The sequence below is a fragment of the Rana temporaria genome, chromosome 10 (genome assembly GCF_905171775.1).
Source record: "Rana temporaria chromosome 10, aRanTem1.1, whole genome shotgun sequence".
Classification (NCBI taxonomy): Eukaryota; Metazoa; Chordata; class Amphibia; order Anura; family Ranidae; genus Rana; species Rana temporaria.
The window spans coordinates 91,776,410-91,800,626 of NC_053498.1; the positions used below are offsets into that span (position 1 = coordinate 91,776,410).

The 24,217-nt window shown below is 41.5% G+C and overlaps 1 protein-coding gene across 1 annotated transcript in view; it reads right to left on the minus strand.

Moving 5' to 3' along the window:
• LOC120915305 (G-protein coupled receptor family C group 5 member C-like) overlaps positions 1 to 24,217 on the minus strand; it is a 48,793-nt gene that overhangs the window by 24,052 nt on the left and 524 nt on the right. The window lies entirely within an intron of this gene.

The following is a 24,217-nucleotide window of genomic DNA, read 5'->3' on the forward strand; positions in this document are numbered from 1 at the left end:
TGAAACATTGGGTGAATAATTAAATGAGCCCGGGGACAATAAGATTAACAATTTACTGTGTGAGTCAGAGGCAATCTGCGGTGGTCTGAATGTGTCTATAGAGTAAACAATGGGATATCTATTGAGGAACCCGTTACAGAGTTTCAGGTGAAACTATGGGACAAAATCAAACACATCTACAAAAATGTTAAAGGCTTGTACACACGATACACAACACACGATACGAAAATTTAGTCTGAGGAATGATCTGACGATTTTTCGGATAGTTAGTACGGTGCTTTTTTTTTTTTGTTCGACAAAAGCTGGGTGTGCAGGCTATAAAGATTTTGTCGTACGTGAACTCAACGTCCGATTTGCGCAAAAAAAAATCAACAGCAAGTCTACGAATGCTCAGAAACGAAAGAATACATACAAAGTTATTCAACACATTACGTTCCTTGAAGTTGTATTCTGTCGTCCGAGAATTGTCGTATTGTGAGTAACCTGTTCACTTTCGACCTAAGACTAGCAAGCAAAAAAAAAGGACTAACGGTTGTCCGAAAATCTGATCGTGTGTACGAGGCTTTAAATGGACATTGCAAAGTGCGCAGTCATACTCTTATTGCTAAACATCTTTTTTTCTAATGCAAATTTTAAATGTAAGCAAGCCTGAATTTTCATTTTCTAAAGCCAGTTTAAAATTTTGTCAAGACTGAGCCAATTAGGCTTTAAAAGAGGGTGGGGTTGGGTTTTTAAAAATCTACATAAACTTAAGTCCCGTACACACGGGCCGAATGCTGGGCAACATCGGCTGGTAAAAAAAAAATGGTTGTCAAAAATGGCAATGTATGCCAACCATTTGGCTGGCTTCTGTCAGACGAGCATGCTGGCAAACCAGCAGCTGACTGGCTCCCAATCAGCGCTCTCAGCCAATGGCGGATTCCCCTCATAGTGACAACATAGATCATACCCACACAATGTGTATCATCATGGAGAAGTATGGCAAAAAGCTTTTTTTGGTCATACTTCTCTTGTGGGTCCCAAGAGTGCACTTACTTGATGTCACAGAGCTGTTCCAGGATCTAGAATAATCCCAACAATAATGTCAGGATCTACCCAAATGCCTGACTGGCAGATGGCTCAGCCTCCCCCTCACCAGCCTGGCACTCTAGTGAGCACTGGAGGGGCAGAGCCCAGAGCAGTGACTGACAGATCTGATATATCTGGTGATCCTGCCAGCCATCTGCCTTCTTATTTCAAATTGACCACGGTAGGCATAAAAGCACATCCTTTCCAGCCTGATCAGGTTTTTTGGCAGTGCTGGGATCGCAGCCTGCTTATCCTCCAATGGCCAAGACTTGTGCTGACATGCTGTTCTCACTGGGATGATCAATGTATTGCTCTTTCTCTGCCTTCTACTGACAACCATCCTACAGTCTCCACCCACAGCTCTGTAAGCTCCATATACAGCTGAGAATGTGGTTACTTAAATTTGTTTATATATATTTATATATATATATATATATATATATATATATATATATACACACACACACACACACACACACACACACACAAACGTTTTGTCTTTCATTTCTGTTTTAAACTGAATGTGTTGTTTTTACAAAGTGAGGGTTCACATATACCTTAAAGCGGAGCTCCACCCTAAGGTGGAACTCCCGCTGATCGGAACCCTCCCCCCTCCGGTGTCACATTTGACACCTTTCAGGGGGGTCTAAAGACAGGTATTTGCACCCACTTCCGGCCACACAGTCTCGGGCAGACTGCGGGCAGGACGTCACCTCCCGTCTTCCCCCCGTTGTTCTCTGGGAACACTCGGCTCCCAGAGCACAGCGGGAGCCAATCAGCAGGCGCAGCGCAACTCGTGCATGCGCCATAGGGAACCGGGTAGTGAAGCCGGTTCCCTCACTGAGGATGGCGGGGGCAGCAGAGTGAGGAGCGATCGCTCGTCCTCTGCTGCGGACGGCGCTGGACTCCAGGACAGGTAAGTGTCCTAATATTAAAAGTCAGCAGCTGCAGTATTTGTAGCTGCTGGCTTTTAATTATTTTTTTTCATGGCACATCCGCTTTAATTTGGTAATCCTGCCGTTAACACACTACCTGTTCTGGAGTTACATCTGTACTGAGTAGGGGCTCTTTCACACAGGTCCGCCTGACAGTTTTTTAGGCGGACCTGAACGGGCGCTCCGTGCTCCTCTATGGAGCCACAGATGTCAGCGTGACATGCCCGCTGACATCCGACCCGCTCCGATCCACCAAAGTGTGACGGAGGAAAAACCTACTTTTCCATCCGTCTGGCGGATCGGATCGGGTAAACACGGACAGACGGTCCGTGTTCATCCGATCCCCCCATCGGGGAGAGCGGAGAAAAGACAGGGCTGTCCCTGCACAGTGTGCGGGGACCGCCCTGTCATCTGCCGGCTCAGTGGGGATCAACGGAGCGATCCCCGCTGAGCAAGTGGAGGTTCACGGGGCGGATCATTACTGATCCGCCCCGTGTGAAAGGGGCCTAGCGTTGTCACCCTAGGACAGGGAATGTGTTAGGACTACATAACAGTGTATTAGGACAGTATAACACATCCCTCTCTTTTCCATAACACAAGGAGGTGTATTTACCGAAAAACGCTGGGAAAGCTGGGTAAATGGCGCTGGAATAAAACATTAAATTCAATTCACAGAAGAAAACAAATAACTAAATGCGTGCAGTAATTAACCACTTCAGCCCTCGACCATTATGCAGCTAAAGGACCAGGCCCCTTTTTGCGATTCGGCACTGTGTCGCTTTAACTGACAATTGCGCGGTCATGCGACGTGGCTCCCATACAAAGTTGACGTCCTTTTTTCCCCACAAATAGAGCTTTCTTTTGGTGTTATTTGATCACCTCTGCGGTTTAAATTTTTTGCGCTATAAACAACATTTAAAAAAAAATACAATATTTTTTTACTTTTTGCTATAATATATATCCCCAAAAGACATATACATTTTTTTTTTCCACAGTTTAGTCCGATATATATACTTCTACATATTTTTGGAAAAAATATCGCAATAGGCATTTATTGATTGGTTTAGGCAAAAGTTATAGCTTCTACAAAATAGGGGACTGTTTTATGGCATTTTTAATAATATTTTTTTTTTTTACTAGTTATTGCGGCGATCAGCGATTTTTTTTTATCGTGACTGCAACATTATGGCGGACACTTTTGACACCATTTTGGGACCATTGTCATTTTCACAGCGATCAGTGCTATAAAAATGCACTGGTTACTGTGAAAATGACACTGGCAGTGAAGGGGTTAACCTCTAGGTGGAGCTGTAGGGGTTAAGTGTTCCCTAGGAAGTGTTTCTTACTGTATGGGGTGTGGCTTGGCTTGATACGTCACTGATCGTCTGTTCCGCTGACAGGGAACAGACGATCACTGACATGCCACTAGGAAGGACAGGGAAAAGTTTGTTTATACTTGCCTCTCCCCATTCTTCAGCTCTGTGACCCGATCCTGGGACACCAGCGGCGATCGAGTCATCGAGGGCATGGTCACGGAGCTTCGGACAGGGTCGCGAAAGCGCGCCGCCAGCGACCCACGGCTGGGTTCTTAAAGGCAACGTACCTGTACATGCCTTTGCCCAGCCGTGCCGCCTTGTCAACGTAAATATATAGGCGGTGGTCCTCTCTCTGGCTTCCCCCAGCATGAGCACAGTATTATTTTTTCCTCTTGTAACCCCCCCCCCCCCCAGCAGAGTGATTGCATGCTGGGGGCTTTAGCATGGTGTCTGTGAACATGCTGGGGCCGCCACTCTTAAGGGACTACATTTCCCATGATGCCCCCAGTCCCCAGAATCTTCTGATTGGCCCTCTGCTGTGGCCAATCATGGCGAGGAAAGCAGGAAGCAAGGCAGCGGCACGGCGAATCCAATTAGAGCCGCTCTCTCTCTCTCTAGCTCCAGCTGACAGAGAGGGGGAGGGGCGATCGGGGAGATATACAGTACATTGAAAACGTCTGTCTTATGACGAAATGCGTCTGGGAGGAAGGGCTCCGAGGAGGAAGGGCTCCGTTCGCTTGCCGGCCGGCAAATTTTGACATGACTGATTTTAACTGTGTTTTTGTAAGTACAACTTACTTTTTTTTAATAAAATATGTTATGCGGAGTTACGCTATGTTGTATCTTCTCTGTTTACACATGACTATTTGGTGGAGCTTGTGGAAGTGAAAGAAGCCAGTTCCAGGAACCTGTAACCTGTGGGTTCATTACAACGTTAAAGGCCACGGCTGGGCTATAGCCGACTGCAAACTGAGCTTGCCCTGTCTGATAAGCGGCTTTGATACCCGGTGGCGGGTTCTCACCGAGAGAGTGTACATATTTATGATAGTAACGGTGGTGATTAGGAGCATATCGTACAGGATTCACAGTGAAAGTGTACCCCGAGGACTGTACACATATGTTTAACAACTTTTAGCCCCCATTCACATCTAGGCGTTTTTACGCCTGTAGTGCTACGCCGCTGCCGCCAGAGGCACGAAAACACATGACCCTCTATGGAGATGGTTCACATCTCCACGCCGAACGCCGGACACCTGACGCCTGCCGCCTGAAAAAAGGTCCCGGACCTTTTTTTCAGGCGGCTTTCGGCGTTCGGCTAGGAGATGGGAACCATCTCCATAGAGGGGGTCAATCTGGGGCACACCTAGGCGGACAATACCGGCGTTTTGTCGCCGCAAATTGCGGTACAAAACGCTGCTATTTGTACCGCGATTTGTGGCGACAAAACGCCGCGAATTTGTCTGCCTAAGTGTGAATGGAGCCTAAGGCCTCGTACACACGGCCGAGGAACTCGACGTGCCAAACACATCGAGTTCCTCGGCCAGTTCAGCCCTGAAGCCGCCGAGGAGCTCGGCGGGACGAGAGCTCCCATAGAACAACGAGGAAATAGAGAACATGTTCTCTATTTCCTCGCCGAGGTCCTCGTCGGCTTCCTTGGCCGAAAGTGTACACACGGCCGGGTTTCTCGGCAGAATTCAGCCAGAAACTCGGTCGGAAGCTGAATTCTGCCGAGGAAACTGGTCGTGTGTACGGCTCCTCAGTCTCAGTGGACTTTTAAAAAAGTTTTTGGTGCATTGGTGCAGCTTTAATCCCTTGTTGTCTATATTGTTTGTGCATTGCATGCTAGCTGCTGCCTCCCTATATATTCAATCTGTTTATTAACCTGTTCAGTACTCTCTTTGAATGTTACTATTTGATTAGCGCAGTTTTTTCCTTTCTAGATATACAGTACAGCCAGCCCGCAGCTCTCCTTTCCCTGTCACAGTGCCACTGCTCCATTTACCAGAGGACTCGGCAGCGGCACTGTGACAGGGAGAGGAGAGCTGCGGGCTGGCTGTACTGTATATCTCCCCCGATCGCCCCCCTCGCTGTCAGCTGGAGCTAGAAGAGAGAGAGAGAGAGCGGCTCTAATTGGATTCACCGTGCCGCCGCCTTGCTTCCTGCCTGCTGTTTTTCTCCCCGATGTATCATGGCACTGGTTTCTAGGGGGAGGGAAGTGCCCTCCCTTGCCCTATGGAGCGGACGCCCATGCATGCGGTACAGGTATTTCACACTAAAAAACAAGTGTTTTTTAGTGAATGCCAACTTTTTTTTGAAAAACTTTATGCAGTATTTTACCACATTTCTTAACCGCTTGCCGACCACCTGCCAGCAGATATACGTACTGTGGCAAGGTGGCTCGGCTGCACAAATCGGCAAACCAATACGGCAAACACTGATCGCCGCCATTACTAGTATAAATAAATAAATATTCCATGAATCTATCCCCATATTTTGTAGACGCTGTAACTTTTGCGCAAACCAAGCAATATATGCTTATTGGATTTTTTTTGCAAAAATATGTCAAAGAATACATATTGGCCTAAACTGATAAACTGATGTGGATGGCCATCCACATGTACAAATACATGCTAAATATGTGCCGATTAGTGCCCACAAATGGGCACTGATTGGCACCATTATGAAACAAAATAAATCTGTGATGCCCAGCAATGCCACCCATCAGTGTCAGTGTCACCCATCAGTGCCACCTATCAGTGCCCATCCGTGCCCACCTATCAGTGACCATCCATGCCACCCATCAGTGCCGCCCATAAGTACCCATCAGTGCCACCTATTGGTGCCCATCAGTGGCGCCTATTGGTGCCCATCAGCGCCGCCTATTGGTGCCACCTATTAATGCCACCTATCAGTGCCCATCATCGGTGCCGCCAGTGCAGCCATATCAGTGCCCATCACTGAAGAAGAAAACTTTACTTATTTACAAAAAATTAACAGAAACAAAGAAAAACGTTTTTATTTCAACATTTTTGGTCTTTTTTTATTTTTTGCGCAAAAAATAAAAACCACAGAGGTGATCAAATACCACCAAAAGAAAGCTCTATTTGTGGGAACAAAATGATAAAAAAAATGTGTTTGGGTACAGTGTAGCATGACCACGCAATTGTCATTTAAATTACGACAGAGCTGAAAGCTGAAAATTGGCTTGGGCAGGAAGTTGTATAAGTGCCTGGTATTGAAGTGGTTAAACTAACGCAGTGCCGTATTGCCAAAAAAATGGCCTGGTCATAAGGGGGATAAATCCTTCCGGGACTGAAGTGGTTAAAGCAGTAGATACCGCTTTGTGAATGAGCCCAATATTTCTAGACACATGATCATAGACCCCGCCTCCAGACATCTGAAAACCCTTAAAGGGCCAGGAGGCACCGGCGCCAAAAGGTCAAATAAACTTCAAGCTCCCTACATAGTATACGGTATATACAGTAGTATTACTGCAGGAGCTATAGATGGATCTCATAAGAATTTATTGCTTTACAAATCTTTTGGCAGCTCAATATGTGTATTTCATAGGCGGATTAAGCCATTCATAATAACTGAATGATTGTACTGACAAGTGTAATGCTATCCTACCTATTTTATTGTTGATTCATTTGATAATAATCTGCCCTATTATTTTCCCTAATGACAGTGGCATTGATAGGAGAAAGAGAGATGTATCCCGTGCTCTATCATTATTACGGGAAATCTTGTTATAATAAGGACATTGTGCCCCGCCCCCTATTTCATGCATCCGTAAACTTTCACAGAAGGATAACTGAGAAGGAAGCACCCAAGCACAACACACTCACTATGTTAAAAGCAAGACTAACAAGCGTACACTGGCTCCCATGCTGGGCAACTTAAATAGCCTTCCACCCACCGTCATTCAGTCTCTAAGACTAGACACCGCCTCGCCAAGAGACAAACAGATTAGGCAACAGCCTCTTCCTTGTTCTATTTGTTAAGCAGTGGCATTATTCCGGCTTCACACGTGAGTTTATGAGCAAACAGTACGGAAATCTATTAAACAATACTGCTAGTGGCTGGCAGCATTCTGCTGTGATTTGTTTTATCAGCAAGACAAACATTTCATAATGAGGTTTTTTATTCTCTAGATTTAACCGTTAGGGCTCATGTTGCTGAAAAATATTTTGCTGGGTTGTTCCTCATTGCTGTCAGAATAAGGAACCGACGTAGATGAATTGGTTGCTTTCCATTTATAGGCAACCTTAAAAGAGAAGTATGGGAATCTGGGTTTTCTTACTTACCTAGGTGGATGCTGCATTGGTCCCTCGGTATCTCTGCACTGAGAACCGAACCATGACAACAATGGCTCGGTTCTCCCGGCTCCCCCAGCAGAGAACTGCTGCCTTTCAATCAGCAGCTCTCCTGATCTGCTCCTCAAATCCCTCTGCTTTGTTAGAACATGAGCAACATAGCAGAGTAGCACCTCTGACTGGCAACTTGCGCTGCATCTTTCTCTCCTAGTCTGAGCATGACCATTGTTATAATTAAAGTGGAGTTCCACGCAAAAACAGAACTTTCCGATGTCACATTTGGCACTTTTCAGGGGGGAGGAGGGAGCAGATACCTGTGTAATACAGGTATTTGCTCCCACTTCCGAGCATAGATCACCATGGTGACCTATGCCATGGCGGCACCTACTCTGTCCTCCCCCACTGTCTTCTGGGAGACAGGTCCCAGAAGACAGCAGAGACCAGTGGGAAAATGCAGCGTGACTCGCGCATGCACAGTAGAGAACCAGGAAGTGAAGCCGTAAAGGCTTCACTTCCTGATTTCCTTACCAAAGATGGCGGCGGCAGCATCCGAGAGCCGACAGACGTATCTGCTTCGGCTGCCGACATTGCGGGCGCCCTGGACAGGTAAGTGTCCATATATTAAAAGTCAGCAGCTGCAGTATTTGTAGCTGCTGACTTTAATTTTTTTTTTTTTTTCAGCGGACCTCCACTTTACGACAATTACAGTAGTAACTGTAGAGTAAATGTGCAGATTTTATTGTGCTCTTTGTCCCCATCTGGTTTTTGAGACAAAGCATGGTAAAGTTGCATCACTACAAGAATGAACCAACAAAACAAATAAAAGAATAAATATGAATGGTAAAACAGGTAAAAAATAAATAAAAAAAGTTAAAGTGAGAAAAGGGTTTTTAAATTAAATTTTTTTTTTCACTTGCAAGGACAACCCCTTGTTATCTACATGAACTTGTACTTATAAACAAAGCTTGCACACACTCTTTGCAAGCTTAATTTACATTGGAACTGTTGTCAGCAGTAGGGATGAGCCGAACACCCCCCCCCCCCCGTTCGGTTCGCACCAGAACCTTCGAACGGACCGAACATTCGTGCGAACATTTAGAACCCCACTGACGTCTATGGGACTCGAACGTTCGAATTCAAACGTGCTCATTTTAAAGCCTAATATGCAAGTTATTGTCGTAAAACGTCTTTGAGAACCCGGGTCTTGCCCCAGGGAACATGTATCAATGGAAAAAAAGTTTAAAAACTATCGTTTTTTCAGGAGCAGGACTCCTGAAAAAAAACGACAATTTTTAAAACTTTTTTTCCATTGATACACGTTCCCTCGGGCAAGACCCGGGTTCTCAAAGACGTTTTCACAGGCAAACTATAGACACCCAGCAGGTACAATATTTAAAGGAATTTTTCTTTTTCTTTTTTTTATTTAAGTATCATTGAAATCACTGCTCCTGCATATTGAACCTGCTGGGTGTCTATAGTATGCCTGTGATAACGTCTTTAAATAGCACAATCACCTGCCTGCCAGTAAATTAGGAAGAACTGATCTAGCTAAGCTATACAGTGTATAAATCTATGTACAACACCTGGGATGTATATATATCCTCTACACACTGTAACATTAACTGACTAGCCTGCCTGCTCTATCTACCTGCAAAAAATGACACTCCCTCTGTCTGTCTCTGTTCTCTGTTAACCTGCCTGGCGGTCTTCCCGAGTCTGACTCGGGGTTAGATTTTCCTGCTGCGAGCGGAAACCCCGAGTCAGACTCGGGCTTGCCTCGCTAGATCCACAGGCACAAGTTACTTACCTTGTCCCTGGATCCAGCGATGCCACCGCGCTGTGTGAGCGAGTGGGACCTCGTTCGATTCACACAGTGCCTCCGTGTGACGCCGATCTCCGTTCCCTGCGACGTTACGACGCACGGGGACGGAGAACGGCGCCAAATTCAAAAAAGTAAACAAACACCTTACATACAGTATACTGTAATCTTATAGATTACAGTACTGTATGTAAAAAAAACACACCCCCCTTGTCCCTAGTGGTCTGTCCTGTGTCATGCATGTCATTTTATATAATAAAAACGTTTCTTTCTCCCTGCAAACTGTAGATTGTCCATAGCAACCAAAAGTGTCCCTTTATGTCAAAAATAGTTTTAGATCAGCTAAAAAACAGCGATAATAAATTATAATCACTTGCAGAATTGTGCGATAGCGATTTGTGGGGAAATTCGTCATAAAAAAAAAAAAATAATGACAGCAACAATTCTGCAACTGAGCAAATTTCAGTGATTTTGATTTGATTACATTATTGAATAATTTTTATTATAATTATATTATTATTTGTTATAATTATTTATAATTATTTATTATATTATAATTTATAATTTTGTTTTTAAAAAAATGTCATACCTGGGATGCCTATTAGAATCTTGTTTGGTCAGATTTAAGTGAGTTATTTCTAAAAATTACAGACCTACAATATAAAACGCCAAATTTCCTTGCAAATAATGGTACCGCTTTTAGCATGTTTTTTCTGACAGAATCATACCGCCAGGGAGGTTAACTGCCGCAACACACTACACAAGGCCGCCCTGCAGGTGGCCTTTTATAGTGTGGGGCGTGTACTAAACCCCCTGAGCCATAATTGGCCAAAGCCACCCTGGTTTTGCCCAATTATGGCTCTCCGTTTTTTTTTTCCGCGCTGTGATTGGCCAAACATGCGGGTCATAGTGCATGCTTGGCCAATCATCAGCGCGCAATGCCGCAGTGAATTATGGGCCGTGGCGTGTCACTCGAATTTGGCGCGAACGACCCATTTTGTTCGTAATTCGACGAACGATCGAACATACGATGTTCGAGTCGAACGTAACACGAAGCTCATCCCTAGTCAGCAGGTTCGAGACTTAGGGGGAGATTTACTAAACCCGGAGAGTGCAAAAAAATGATGCAGTTCTCCATGGAAACCAATGGGCTTCTACATTTTATTGTTCAAGCCTGATTGAACAAGCTGAAGTTAGAAGCTGATTGGCTACCATGCACAGCTGCACCAGATTCTGAGCGAACCAGTTTTATTAAATCTCCCCCATAGACTTGGACCCAGCTGCCATGTCCCTGCAATTGTAGCTAACACAGCGGCTACAGCAGGGGAGGAAGCCCGGGGTATTTGAGTTGTTGAGTATACCTTTATCATCATTGTTAGCCTCCTTCTGGAAAAGGCTAGTTGTCTGGCTGGCTCAGAGCGAAGTTACAATTCCCAATTTGCATGTGTATTCCAGGTCAGTGAATTAAAATGTATTGAAGCTTTTGGATTAATGTAGAAGATACACAATTATCAATTTTAAGAGGTTTTCCTTCAATTACAATAACACATTTTGCATATGTTTTATGGGACACATATACGGTTTTAGTGTTAATGGTCGCAATTGCAAATTGAAATAAAAGATATCTTTAAATTGAAATTTAAACTGCGTTTAAAATGATAACTCATATTGATAACATTTTTCATAAAGGATATGTGCAGTCAAGAATGGAAAATCATATTCCATTATTTTCTATTAGCAATTGTTTTTGTATCTAGTATGTTACAAAGGTAATTTGTCAAGTGATTAAAATGTGAAATTAACTTTTTCCCAGGCTAGGCACACAAAAGTATTTCTATCTAATTATATCTTCGAAACAAGCAGTAAAATAACGTAAAAAATATATAACAATATAATGTGATCTAGGCATTGGTCATGCGGTCTTAGAACATTGACAATCAGGTATAGTCAGCTCTGCCTGGACAGAGGTTTTCTACATTACTAGAGGCCACACAACTAATGCCGTGCCTTATGCAACAAGAGATGAACTTGTATTCTAGATTTCTTGCTCCATTTTTTATTAATTAGCTGTTCTAGGAGTAGCACAAAAGTAATTGGGCTCATTATGGTCATTATATTATATCATATATTATATGGATAAAATAAGTCACACGGCTGAAAATGCTGATTGTTATGGGACATTACACGTGTGTTCTGGCTTAGTGAAATAAGCCTATTGCAGAACTGTTCCATTAAGATGAATGTAGAATTGGAAAATCTTGGGGACTGCTGAAAATGTAGCTTCATTCAAATGTTTACATTTCAGTCATCTTCTCATTCCATAAACCATTATGTTTTTCAAGGCAACAAAAATTAAACAAAAAAAATCACCTTTACCTGTCATCGGTTGGTCTGGTGACGTGTACTTGATGACAGACAGTATCATTGTTACATCTCTATTTTGAATCCTATTCATATTTTAACTCTGTACATCATGATATTTTTGGTTTGTATTTATACTATGTAATACATTTATATTTTTTTATGATTTTTTAAAATTTTATTTTCGTTGCCTTGAAAATCTTGCCTTCAGAGTTTTTTTTCAATTTTTTATCATATTAAGGGATGATGGCAACCACATGCTCCCTTACACGAGTTGATCCTTTCAATAAATTATTATGTTAATCTTTCTACCTTACTCATATGTAAGAAACATCCAGCTATCTGCCTGTTAAGAGTTATCATCCTCTCCTCGACATTAACAAATACGGATCATTTATTGCCGTCACGCCTGATAAGGCAGCACAACATACCCAGGGTAAAATATAAATTCATGTAGCCGTAAGAAATATTATATTAGAGTCCTTCAACCAATGAAGATTATCACTTGAGCTCTTCAAATATGAAATTCTGCTACAAAGCCATCTGGGAAATGTACAAAGGAAAAAGCATCATCCTCAACTAGGCTAAGTCATGCAACACCTCCATGCTCTATGAAACTAATGAAGGAGTTATTAATACCTTCTGTGCCTATGAGGCCCAATGCTAATTACTGTTTAGCAGTGCATGCCTTTGTGAATGCATCTTACTATAAAATACAGGCAAAGTGCAAATGTCTAAAACCCATCACATGGCATCTAATCAATAGAAAAAAGGAACTTAAGACAAAAACATTCCACAATTTTATAGTTGTCTCCTCTGACTGTGTGATGCACTTGTAGGACTGATTTCCTCCAAACTGTTTATCTTTTTCTGGAATTTAACGATTTTTACCAGTCTTTTTTTTTAGATATTCATGTGAATAGCTAAGGCTGGCCATTCGTGAAGCAAAGTTTGGCTGGTTCCTGATGAACCAGACAAAATTCAATCCGGTATCCTACCACCCGACAACCTTAGTTGACGTAAACCCAAAAATCCCATATAATCTTTAACATTTAAAAGTAATTTGTAATATTATTAAATCTATAATACAACGTATTATTGATCTTGCCATAAAGGTCTTTGCTTAGGCACATTTCTGATATGGGGTGACAACGCTCAGTCCCAGTCTCCCAATTGCTTACCTGTGTTATCACCCTTTCACGTGTACTTCTGGTGCCGTAACTCGTTGTACCGGCATGGTCCATTGTTGTCTCAAAGGCCTCATGCACGCAGGATGTTTAAACTGTTAAAAGCGTGCTTTTAGCCACATTTTTTGAGCGGTTATGGGCATTTTTCTGCAATTGCCCTCCGCCCGTACTTTGTGCCGGGCTCCGTTCCCTGCGATCGTCGCAACGCATCTGGGCAGAGCCCGGTGGCAAATTCAAAAATAGCAAAAAACATAATACATACAGTGCACTGTAATCTGTAAGATTACATTACTGTACCAAATCATTTCATGTACCTTTTGTCCCTAATGCTTTGTCCAGTGTCCTGCATGCACTTTTATATTATATATACTGTTCTTTCTGCCTGGAAACGTGAGAAGGACTGTCCATGGCATTCAAAAAAGCGTCTCTTTAAGTCAAAAGTGGTTTTAGACCAGCTAGAAAACAGCCATAGTGAATAAAAATCACTTGCAGAATTGAGCGATAGTGATTTGTGTGGAAATTCGTTATCAGACACTGAAAGTGATGACAGCGACGATTCTGCGACCAAGCAAATTTCAGTGTTTTTGATTTGATTACATTATTGAATACATTTTATTATTATTATATTATTATTTTTGATTAAACTATAGTTATTTATTATTATAAATTATAATTTCGGGTTTCAAACTTTATCATATCCGGGATGTCTACTAGACTCTTGTTTGTACAGATTTAAGTGAGTTATTTCTAAAAATGACAAGCCTACAATATAAAGCGCCAAATTTCTAGCGAACACAATGTACCGCTTTGAGCCGCAAAAATCGGACATAATCATACCGCCAGGGAGGTTAATATGACATCATAGGCTGTGATTTGTAAATGGCTAAGCAGAGGGAGGAGAATGTTACCACCACAGGGTATTAATCGAACAGAGATAACAAAAATGATTTAAATTGTAACAGACATAAAGAGAGTAAATAAGAAAAAGTTAGTTGTTAGAGTTTGCATGCACTTAAGAGAGGAGTTCCAGCCCCCCCCCCCCCCAAAGTGTTTTTATTATTACCTGTCCAGGTATCTGATGGCTTCCTCATTCAAGCCGATTCTTGAGGTGCTGAGGTGCTGCCGCTGCCATCTTGGCTAAGGGAAACTGGCAGTGAAGCCTTGCACTTCACAGCTGGTCTCCTACTGCGCATGCGTGAAATGTGTTGCGCTTTCTCAATGGGTGAAGGAGGAGGGGACCAGACTTCCGGATTCTTTGACAACTTGAGCAGGAAGTGGGAGCGGGTACCTGTCAACATAAGGTACCCGCTATCCACCGAAAGGTGCCAAATGTGGCAGTGGAAGGGGGGGATAGGCAAACAAGTGGAGCTTCCCATTTTGGGTGGAGTTCTGCTTTAAGTTTCAGGGCTAAAGACATAGCTCAGTTACAGCACATTAAAATACAGATTATATAGCAATAGGTAGTAACAAGCCATGGTCAGCAGACGTTTACCGTATCCATTTCAAGTTCGAAAAAAAAATGCAATAAAAAGCAACATTTTTATAAAAAATTTTAAGAAGTCGTGATTTTTGTAATTGAGCACTTCGGGATTCAAGGCTTTGTCATAGCAGCTCCATTACCTGGACATGTTCAAAACTAAATGCTATCAACATGTCACCTCTGCTGTTTCATTTTGTATGCTTACAATGGCATGCACAAAGGGGGCATGATGCCAACGTTTAGTTTGGCAATGATCATGATGAGAGAGAAAAAGTCCTTCAACACTAGAGTCCTTCAACAGGGATAGGCAGCCAGAAAATAATTCAGCTTGCACACAGACATGGGAGACTGAAATACCTCTTCTTAGCTAAGTGCTCATTCAAATAGTTTATTTATATTGCCATAGCTCCCAAATGTCCCTGATTTTGAGGGACTGTCCCTGATTCGGAAACAAGTCCCTCTGTTCCTCTTACTTCCTCATTTGTCCCTCATGTTGGTCTGATTTAAATAGTTGTATTAAAAATGCACTTTTTATCTTTCAAAAAGTGTTTCTCAGTGCTTAATCTTTCATTCAAGTTCTAAATTGTTGCATTTGTAATTTTCAAAAGCCAGTATAAAGAAATAATAGTGGTAAAAAAAAACACTTGTGGGTTTAACTAATTATTTATTTATTTATTTTTTCCTGCCTCTCTGCTCGATCATCAGGGGGTGCTGGCGAACATTGAGTCTGTGGTACCCGTTCCACTGTGTGTGATCATGGGGAGCGAGCCATCGGCGGCGCACATGCATGCCCCCTCCCGAAAGCCGGATCGTGTATATATACTAAAACTGCAATGTGGTGGACATAGGTGTGCGCAGCCTATTGCATTAGAGCGTGCCCCCCAAAGCCCAAACACACACTACCGATCACTCATGATTTTTATTCAGAAAAGGAAGGGGCCGGTAAATTACATATGCACTGGCCCCTTTCCCACACCTAAAACATTCCAGAAGCAACAGCCGATAGGAGAGGAGGGAAGCTGTCAGCGCTTCGGGGGGGGGGGGGGGGTTGGGAGCCAGGGCAGTAGGGGGAACCTGTGCTGCACAGGGTGAGTAGGGTGTGCCTGGGCACATCTGGCACACCCTGTGCACACGCCTATGGGGGTGGACCTGAAGTAGTGTGTCCTATGTCTATATACTTTTTCTAATAGGTCTCCCTCGTTCCCATCTTAAAAAGTTGTGAGGTATGTATTACCACCAGTAATCCTACTACATAGCGTATGGGCAGCTTAACAGTTGCATGTAAATGTAGCTTATGTTTGTGATGGCAATATAGTCCTGTTTGTACCTGGTGCTGAACCACAGACCTGCAGGCTCTTCCAGCCATGACTTACTTACTGCTAATCAGCCCAGTGGCTGAGACTGCATCACATTTCTTTACATTTGTCCCCTCTTATCACTTGGCTGGTTTTTATTTTACCCTTCTTGTAACATTGACATTCTGCATGAATGTTATTTTTTCCCTGACTTGCCTATTATTGCTATTATCTCCTGCAACATTCCAGGAACTCACGATGGTGATTTACAAGGTGCATTCACATTGGCCCAGAAACATCCAGAGATTTCAGCTGTTTACAGGGAAAGAGCAGGAATCCTTGAACTGGTAACATCTAGTGGGGAAATAAAACTCCACAGATGTTTCAGGGTTAGAGCAGAACTATAAATCTCCCTGCAATGGAGCTGTCTGCCAGCTCCTATAAAGTACTGCTCAGGCAGTCCTCCTACACAAGGCTGCAAATTAAGTTTTGGGCAGAACAGAAACAGAAAAATACAATAAAATGCTGAACTGGTCTTTTTTTTATTACTTTAAAGCTGTAGTAAAAAAAAACCTGCAAGACAATGCCATAATGTGCTAGTTAATATTGCATACTGGCACATTATGAAATATATACCTTAGAATGAAGCCCTCCAACAGCGCGCTGTCACCGCTGACAGGGATTCCATCTTTATGAGTTTGAGTGCTCCATCTGTCTGATTGCCGTGCAACGATGATATCATTTGCGCGCATACTACGGCCATTGTCCAGCGCTCTGGGTATGCCATCCCTTCAGAAAGCATGCGCCGGTGATGTCACTGGCTACATGCAAGTCCATCTGACTTTTTTCATCGGGAAATCCGATCGTGTGTACGCAGCATTAGACAACTTCTGTATCCTTGTAGACTCATCCAGACATCCTATCTTGAAGCCAATTGCTTCTAGAAAAGGCTAACATCAGGGTTGACTATTGCATGAAAATATATGATATGGTGATAAAAGAGTAAACAAAAAACTTTGACTATTCAGGTGTCAAATCATGTTCACCAATGGCTTATGCTACTAATGGCTAATGGAAAGCACTGTAGGTGTACGTTAAAGAGTATGTATAGCCCAAACTTTTCTTTTAGTTTTGGGTAGAGTATGGAAAAGTTTAAATCATTGCTAGTTTATTATTGGTGTCTGTGCACCAATAAAGACATTTAAGTTCACTTGCTGAATCGAAGATGTGATAGGAAGCTAGAGAAAATCTCCCAAAGTGAGGGGGATTCTCCTCTTAGACATCTGTCCACAGATCAGGTTACCCCAGAAGATTTATCCTTACCTCTTGTTTTGGGGACAACTCTCAAAATTTGGATTTCCCATTATTTTCTCTTTTTAGATGACAGTGGCCATAAGTACAAATAGAGGGGTGGATCCAGACAGTACTACAAATGTAATGGGGAGTCTAACCCTGTACTACTCTATCCAAAACGGAAAAAAAAAGGGTTTTGTCTTGAGATCCGCATTCATGCAGCTTTTTGGGGTGTACTCAGATTATTCTTCTAGAAGCATGAGTAGCTTGCTGTACCATTGATTACATTCAAACTTCCATGGTGAGTTTGAATCAGACTGATGGCTGTGCCCAACTTATTAATAACAATTAATGTTTCCATAAGACTTTCTGGCTATATAACAAAAATGAAGCATGGATCATCACATTGTCAGCTAACAGGGACTTGGGTGAATTGGATTCATGACTGAATACAACATGGATGTACCATGCACACTATTATATGCAGATCAAGTCTTAATTTTAAGTTTTCATGGACACATTCCTTTCAAGAGTCCATAGACATTAGATGATGCCTTGTCTTCTATTGAGCTAAAACAGGGTGGACTGTCTCCTGTTATATTTTGTTATTGCTGTGTTTGTTTTGCTATACAACTCTCTGCTTAAAGAGCTGACAATCTAATGTCCCCACCCCCTGCCAAACACACAAGCACACATACAATAGGACCAATTTAGAAGAAGACAATTAACCGACAATCACATACACACAGCATGCAGACAGTGTACTAGACGAAAAAAAAAGAGCTGAAAAACAAGACTGCTAACTAACAAGATGCCATGCTGTCATTTGGTATTGAATTATTTTTTATTGTTTTTAATTAAGCACCACTGTATGAATTACTGGGGTCTTATGCACACAGACATTTATGGTTTTCAGAGCCCTCAAGTGTAAAATCCCTAGCTCTTTTCCATGCCCGAAGAGCTGCAGGCACCACAAGTGAATGGCTGTATACGGACCTACTCATAAAAAACCTGCGCTTGTGCATGTATTTCCCCAAATATGAGAGTGATACATTCAGGGCAATACGCTGTAGCCATATGCATAAGCCATCAGCATTTACTTGAGTATCTTTAATGGATAAGTAATATCTCTATAACTTATCAGCATAATAATAATTTGCCTTGTTGGGTCTAAAATAGAAAAACAAATGTTAAGTCTCTATGATTATCAATATTTTTAATTAATGACAATCATCACCACAAATTGCACTAGCTTTCGTAATAAAACATCTACAATAGCGATATCTGCCGACTGTACTATTGTATACGTTGAACAAAATTCAAAGTGTCTTAAAATATGCCTAGGCTATTAAACTGTTTATTTTTATAATGCCTTGGTTACCAACAAATTTAAAGGGCTTGTAAAGGTAAAACATTTTTTCCCTAAATAGCTTCCTTTACTTTGCAGTCCTCCTTCACTTACCTCATCCTTCCATTTTGCTTTTAAATGTCCTTATTTCTTCTGAGAAATCCTCACTTCCTGTTCTTCTGTCTGTAACTACACACAGTAATGCAAGGCTTTCTCCCTGGTGTGGAGAAAGCCTCTTGAGGGGGGAGGAGGCAAGTCAGGACACTCGCTACTTTGCAGCTAGAGAAAAGAGCTGTGTGTTAGTGGGCGTCCTGACACTCCTGCTCGCCCCCTCAAGAGGCTTTCTCCACACCAGAGAGAAAGCCTTGCATTACCGTGTGGAGTTACAGACAGAAGAACAGGAAGTGAGGAATTCTCAGAAGAAATAAGGACATTTAAAAGCAAAATCGAAGGATGAGGTAAGTGAAGGAGGACTGCACTAAGGTAAAGGAAGCTATTTATGGAAAAAAAAAAGATTACCTTTACAACCCCTTTAATGTCTTATGTACAAAACACTTTTTCGGTGCTGTACAAACAAGTTGCTTCAGGCTTTAAACTGGCTAAGGACATGAGAAGTCACCTTGTATGTGAATTAACCAGAAGGACTTGACCTGTTGCCTGATACTTTTGATAAGAGCACTCATTGGCATCTGCTGATAACGTTTTCTACCTCCTCGGTATGTCACATTAGTATATGATATTCTAATCCTGTAGGGTTGAAAATAACCCTACTGAGCCTCAATACAATTTTGCTCCTGTGTGCAGTGCATTAACATGCATTGTGGTAAGGCAACCTGTTAATTTGGAATGGGCCGCCAACACATCCTAATGGGCTGAAATACTCATCTGCACATTTTTTCCAGCACACCACAATCCACAGATTTGAACAAATGTGTGCATTGCGGTGCACTTAACTCAAATCTCTTGTGAGGCATTAAGGAGCCATTCATAATAAATGACAGCACAAAGCACTGTGGTCTGTTTACTAATAAAAATGTTTGAACCCGGAATAAGGTTCAGTGTAGAAGGATACCGATTGATGTAGTATGCTTTCAGTTGTTTCCAGGAAAAAAAAAGTTTTATATCAATTTAAGATGTCTGAATTTTCTTTATTTGTGATCAATCTCCTTCATCAGCCAAGCACACATGCATTATATATTTGATTTTGGTGAAACATTGGAGAACGTTTTTTGAATTTCATCGGAATTAAATATGTTAATTTAACATTTACATTAGGACTAGACAAATTCTATTCACAAGGTCCCCAAAGAGATGAAAAAAAGTCTACTGTTGACCAAGAAATCCCAGCCATAAACTCCCTCATCAAGGATGGCTTCTCATCAAACAAATGACCTGATGCCTGTGCCCACCGCCAACAAGTGGAACCTATTCCTCTGTGTGCTGCACTTTCCCTTCACAGAGCGCAGGGGAACCGGGCAGTATGCATAATGTGGCAGGTCGCTTCTTTGATGACAAATGGGTCTGAGTGAGGAAGCTTTTAATGATTACCACTATGTGTGGTCACTGTAAGGCTTTGCAGTAATCATTAAACATGGTACCACCAACCATGACAATCAAGTCAGGGTTTATGGAGCATGTATGGCTGTTAGAAGGATGAAATTATAACAAATGTATATATTATATATAACTGAATTATACAGAACTATATATACAGCTGCTTTGACAAAGTCACTTTAGCTATTGAGTTTGGTATACAGCAGGCTTTACATTGAGAGAAAACTGTAAACTTCTAAAAAGAGACGTATTGTCTCAGAAGCATCATGCCAATTTATATATGCTATACTTTACATTTAAATAAAATATTAGGTTTAGTCCTATTAGTGCTGATCATAAAATACAAAAGGACATTAATTATGCTCAAAGCAGCTACATTCCTTTAAATTCCAAACTTTCTATTGACATTAATGGTAAACAGGGGACATCACTCTTCTACAGTTAAAGAAGCCAATCTCTTAATGTTTAACCAGAGCAATGCAAAAAAATTGAAATATTTTTGTACTGCGTTGTCTTGTGTGTCATTGTTTGGAAAGGCTGCACACATAAGCCCCCAGTTTGGCCATGCAAAAAGATATTTGGCTGATCAACAGTGCCATTTAAATATTTAGTATTAAAAAAATAAAGATGGGAATTGAAATAAGGAAACTATCATTTTGACTTAGTTGTATGCGTTAATGCAACATGTTATTGTGTATTAAGAAGTGATGATTTAAAGCAGCCTATTCATTTAAAAGAACTGAACTTTTTCATTCAATGCACCCCACACCACAATGCTTAACATTTGTGCATTATGGTGCATTGAGATTCGCTGATAAGATGGATTGAGAGTCATTCAAAATGAATGCATGGTAATGTTTGGATAAATGTTTATTTTACCATGTTGTTGCTGCAGTGCATCAGTATGGATGGGACCTAAATTATTCTAATTAAAATTATTCTTGTAATATTTCTTTCCTTTTACTTAATAAAAGAAGTTTGGAAAAAATATATATATATTTTTGGGAAAAAAATTACTGCATTGCCATGCTCTAAGGCAGGCCATACATTATGTGATTTTAAATAAATAATAAAGAAAATTGCTTGATTCCCCCATCAACACAGTCAGAAATGATAGGGGAGTCCCTCCTGCAGCGCTATTGGGTTCTGCCGATGTGGAGCATAGACAGTTTGAAATGTGGCCAGCTCACCAGGTAACAGATGTACATATTTTGCTGATGGGCAAGGCTCCCAGCCTTGCCCATCTGCAAAATACAATAGAAGTGATCAGGCAAAATAAACCTGATAAGACTGGTTTTACCAAAGTCGATAGATGGATAGACTTCAGTACAACCAGCCTGCCTATAGACAAACCAAAATACGTCTGGTATCTGGTGAAGTGGCCACATTTCAAACTGTCTATGGCCAGCTTTAGAAATGTCTCTACGTTTTCAGAGATAAGTCATATAAATGTAATGTAAATATGTAACTACCTATGATTGGTGGCATCTCTTGTTTTCAGGTTGTTTTCAGATCCATCAATTGACTTAACTACAACCAGCAGGCCTATAGACGGATTGGAATTTGGCCAGTTCCTGCTGAACCGGCTGAATTTTCGATCCATCTGCGACTGGCTTTAGAACGTTTTCAGAGATGAAAGTAATATAAAATGTAATGTTAATATGTAACAACCTTTGATTAGTGGCCTTTCTCTTGTTAAGTTGCTCATACATGCGCAGAATCCTGGCATACACAAGTTCTCTTTAAAAAAAATTCCCAGCAATGTTCAGCCTGCAAAGGGACCAGCAACAACTTTTGATGCTGAAATACCTGCGCAATTACCAGAAGACATGGAAAATGTATTCATTTGACGTTCACACGGACTCATATATGTAACTTATGCAGCTCTTGCACAATATTTTCCATACCCCCTTGAGCAGTTGATATCATTCTGCACCATCCACATCTTCTAGATTTAAGCTGGCAATACACGGTTCAAATCTCGGCCGGTTCCTGCTGAAGCGGCTGAGGTTAGAATCGCTAATGGGCAGGCCGAATGTTCCAAGTTGATCAATCGATTAACTTGGGTACAACCAACCTGCTGGATTTTCTTGTGATTATCGCTAGCGGATGCTATAGCCACTAGCGATAATCACTGCTTTCTCTCAGTGGGGACAGCTTCCCCCACCCTCCCCCACGGGGAGAAGACAATGGCCCAGCAGGAGGCATTCCTACATCAACAATGTCTGGGTTGATGGGGGAATCAAGCAAATTTCTTTCCTGCAATCCATGGTTGTAGGAAAGAAATTTGCTCCATGTATGGCCACCTTAGGCCTCGTATACACGACCGAGTTTCTCGGCAAAAGCCAGCAAGAAACTTGCTGGCATTATTTTTTGGCCGAGGAAACCGGTCGTGTGTACATTTTTTGACGAGGAAACTGTCGAGGATCCCGTCGAGCCAAAAAGAAAGCATGTCTTCTTTTTCCTCGACGGGAATGGAGAAATTTGGCTCGCCAAGATCCTCGACAGCCTAACAAGGAACTCGACGAGCAAAACGATGTGTTTCGCCCGTCAAGTTCCTCGGTCGTGTGTACGAGGCTTCAGCCATCATTGTAAATGCCAAACCAGTTTCATATCACTCCATCTAGAGTGGAGAGGAGGAGGTCTCCAGAGTTTCTGCCAACCTGCCTATGTGTTGGGAAAATTTCGCTAACATATATTCATACAATAAACAATAAAATACATAAATCATTACTAAAGGTGTAATTATTAAAGATTTAGGATTGTTTCAAGAGATGTCCATTCTTAAAACAATCTATGAACACTTGCAGGTTCTCTGTGTTGGATTGTTTTGTATGAACTTTTACATGACAGAAAACATATTAGTGGATTAGAAGAAATTTGACCGTTGTATATTTTGTACATGTATTAGATTGTAAGCTCCTTTGGAGCAGAAACCAATGTGACTAGTCTATGTATTCCATAAAAGGCTTCAGAAATAAATTGTCCCCAGGGATTTCCCAACTTGCTGGCTGAGTGACCATTCGGCTCGGCTTGCTTCATAAAAGTGGTTATCTATTTGCTGTGTTTGCCAGTGCTCATAACAGCCCAATTTGAATACAATATTACACTTAATACAATTGTTTGTCCCTATCTGAGATGACAGGCATATCTCAAATTCTGTTCATTTATGGGTAGCCTTATTTTTTTAAATTAAAAATATCTTTCCAAAATGTGTTCTCCTGAACAGATCACACCATGATGCAAATCAATCCAGCACGCTGGTAGAATTTGGCGACTGACACAATTTCTGTTACTTTATGGGGTTACTTATCACTTTTCATTAGATAATACACCACCTCACTACAGTAAAGGTAGGTACACACTATAAGAAAATCGGAAGAAAAATTCCATACGAGGAACGATTGTTCGATTTTCGTATAGTGTGTATGCAACTTTCGACATCTCATGCAGACTTTTCAAATGACAATTTCCAAAAGGACAAACTCCAAAAATGTTCTCGTATATGAACAGAACTAACGGTTTTCGTTTAATGTGTACAGTTTGCATATGAGGAATATTGGATATGAAGCACCGTGTGTTGTTGTGTGTGAATTTCCGTACAGTTAGTACCATCCTCCGTTTCAACTTGCTGTGAGACGTTGAGGAAAACCAGGCAATCATTCACCCGATTTTCTTATACAGCTTAATGCCGCATACACACGATCAGGCTTTTGCCTGGCCAAATCACATCTGAATTCCATCGGAAAAAAATAGAACATGTTCTATATCTAAACTCCAATGGAATTCATCTGAATTTCCGATGAAAAAACTCAGATGGGGCTACACACGATCAGAAAATCTAATGGAAAAAGTCCATCTGGCTTTTTCCATCGGAAATCCGATCGTGTGTACGGGGCATTAAAGCATGCTTGAATCTGATGAACTCATTATAACCTATATATCACTTTCATTAAAAAACATAAATAACTAAAAAAATTACATAAATGTAAAACGTTTTTTTTTTTTTAAATGCAATGTCTTACTACCCGTGCATTTTCTTTATAGCGCTTTCATGCAAATCTTACAAACCGCAAATTGATCTTGGGCTTTATAGCAAAAAATACAGAATATAATACACGTTTTAAGGTGCTGCTATAGCAATAAACAATTATGCTGTTAATTTTTTTACACACTCAATCCGATTCACTACCACTTGGTAAAAAGTGAACTAAGGCTAGGTTTGTATTTTGTTTTTATGCGTTG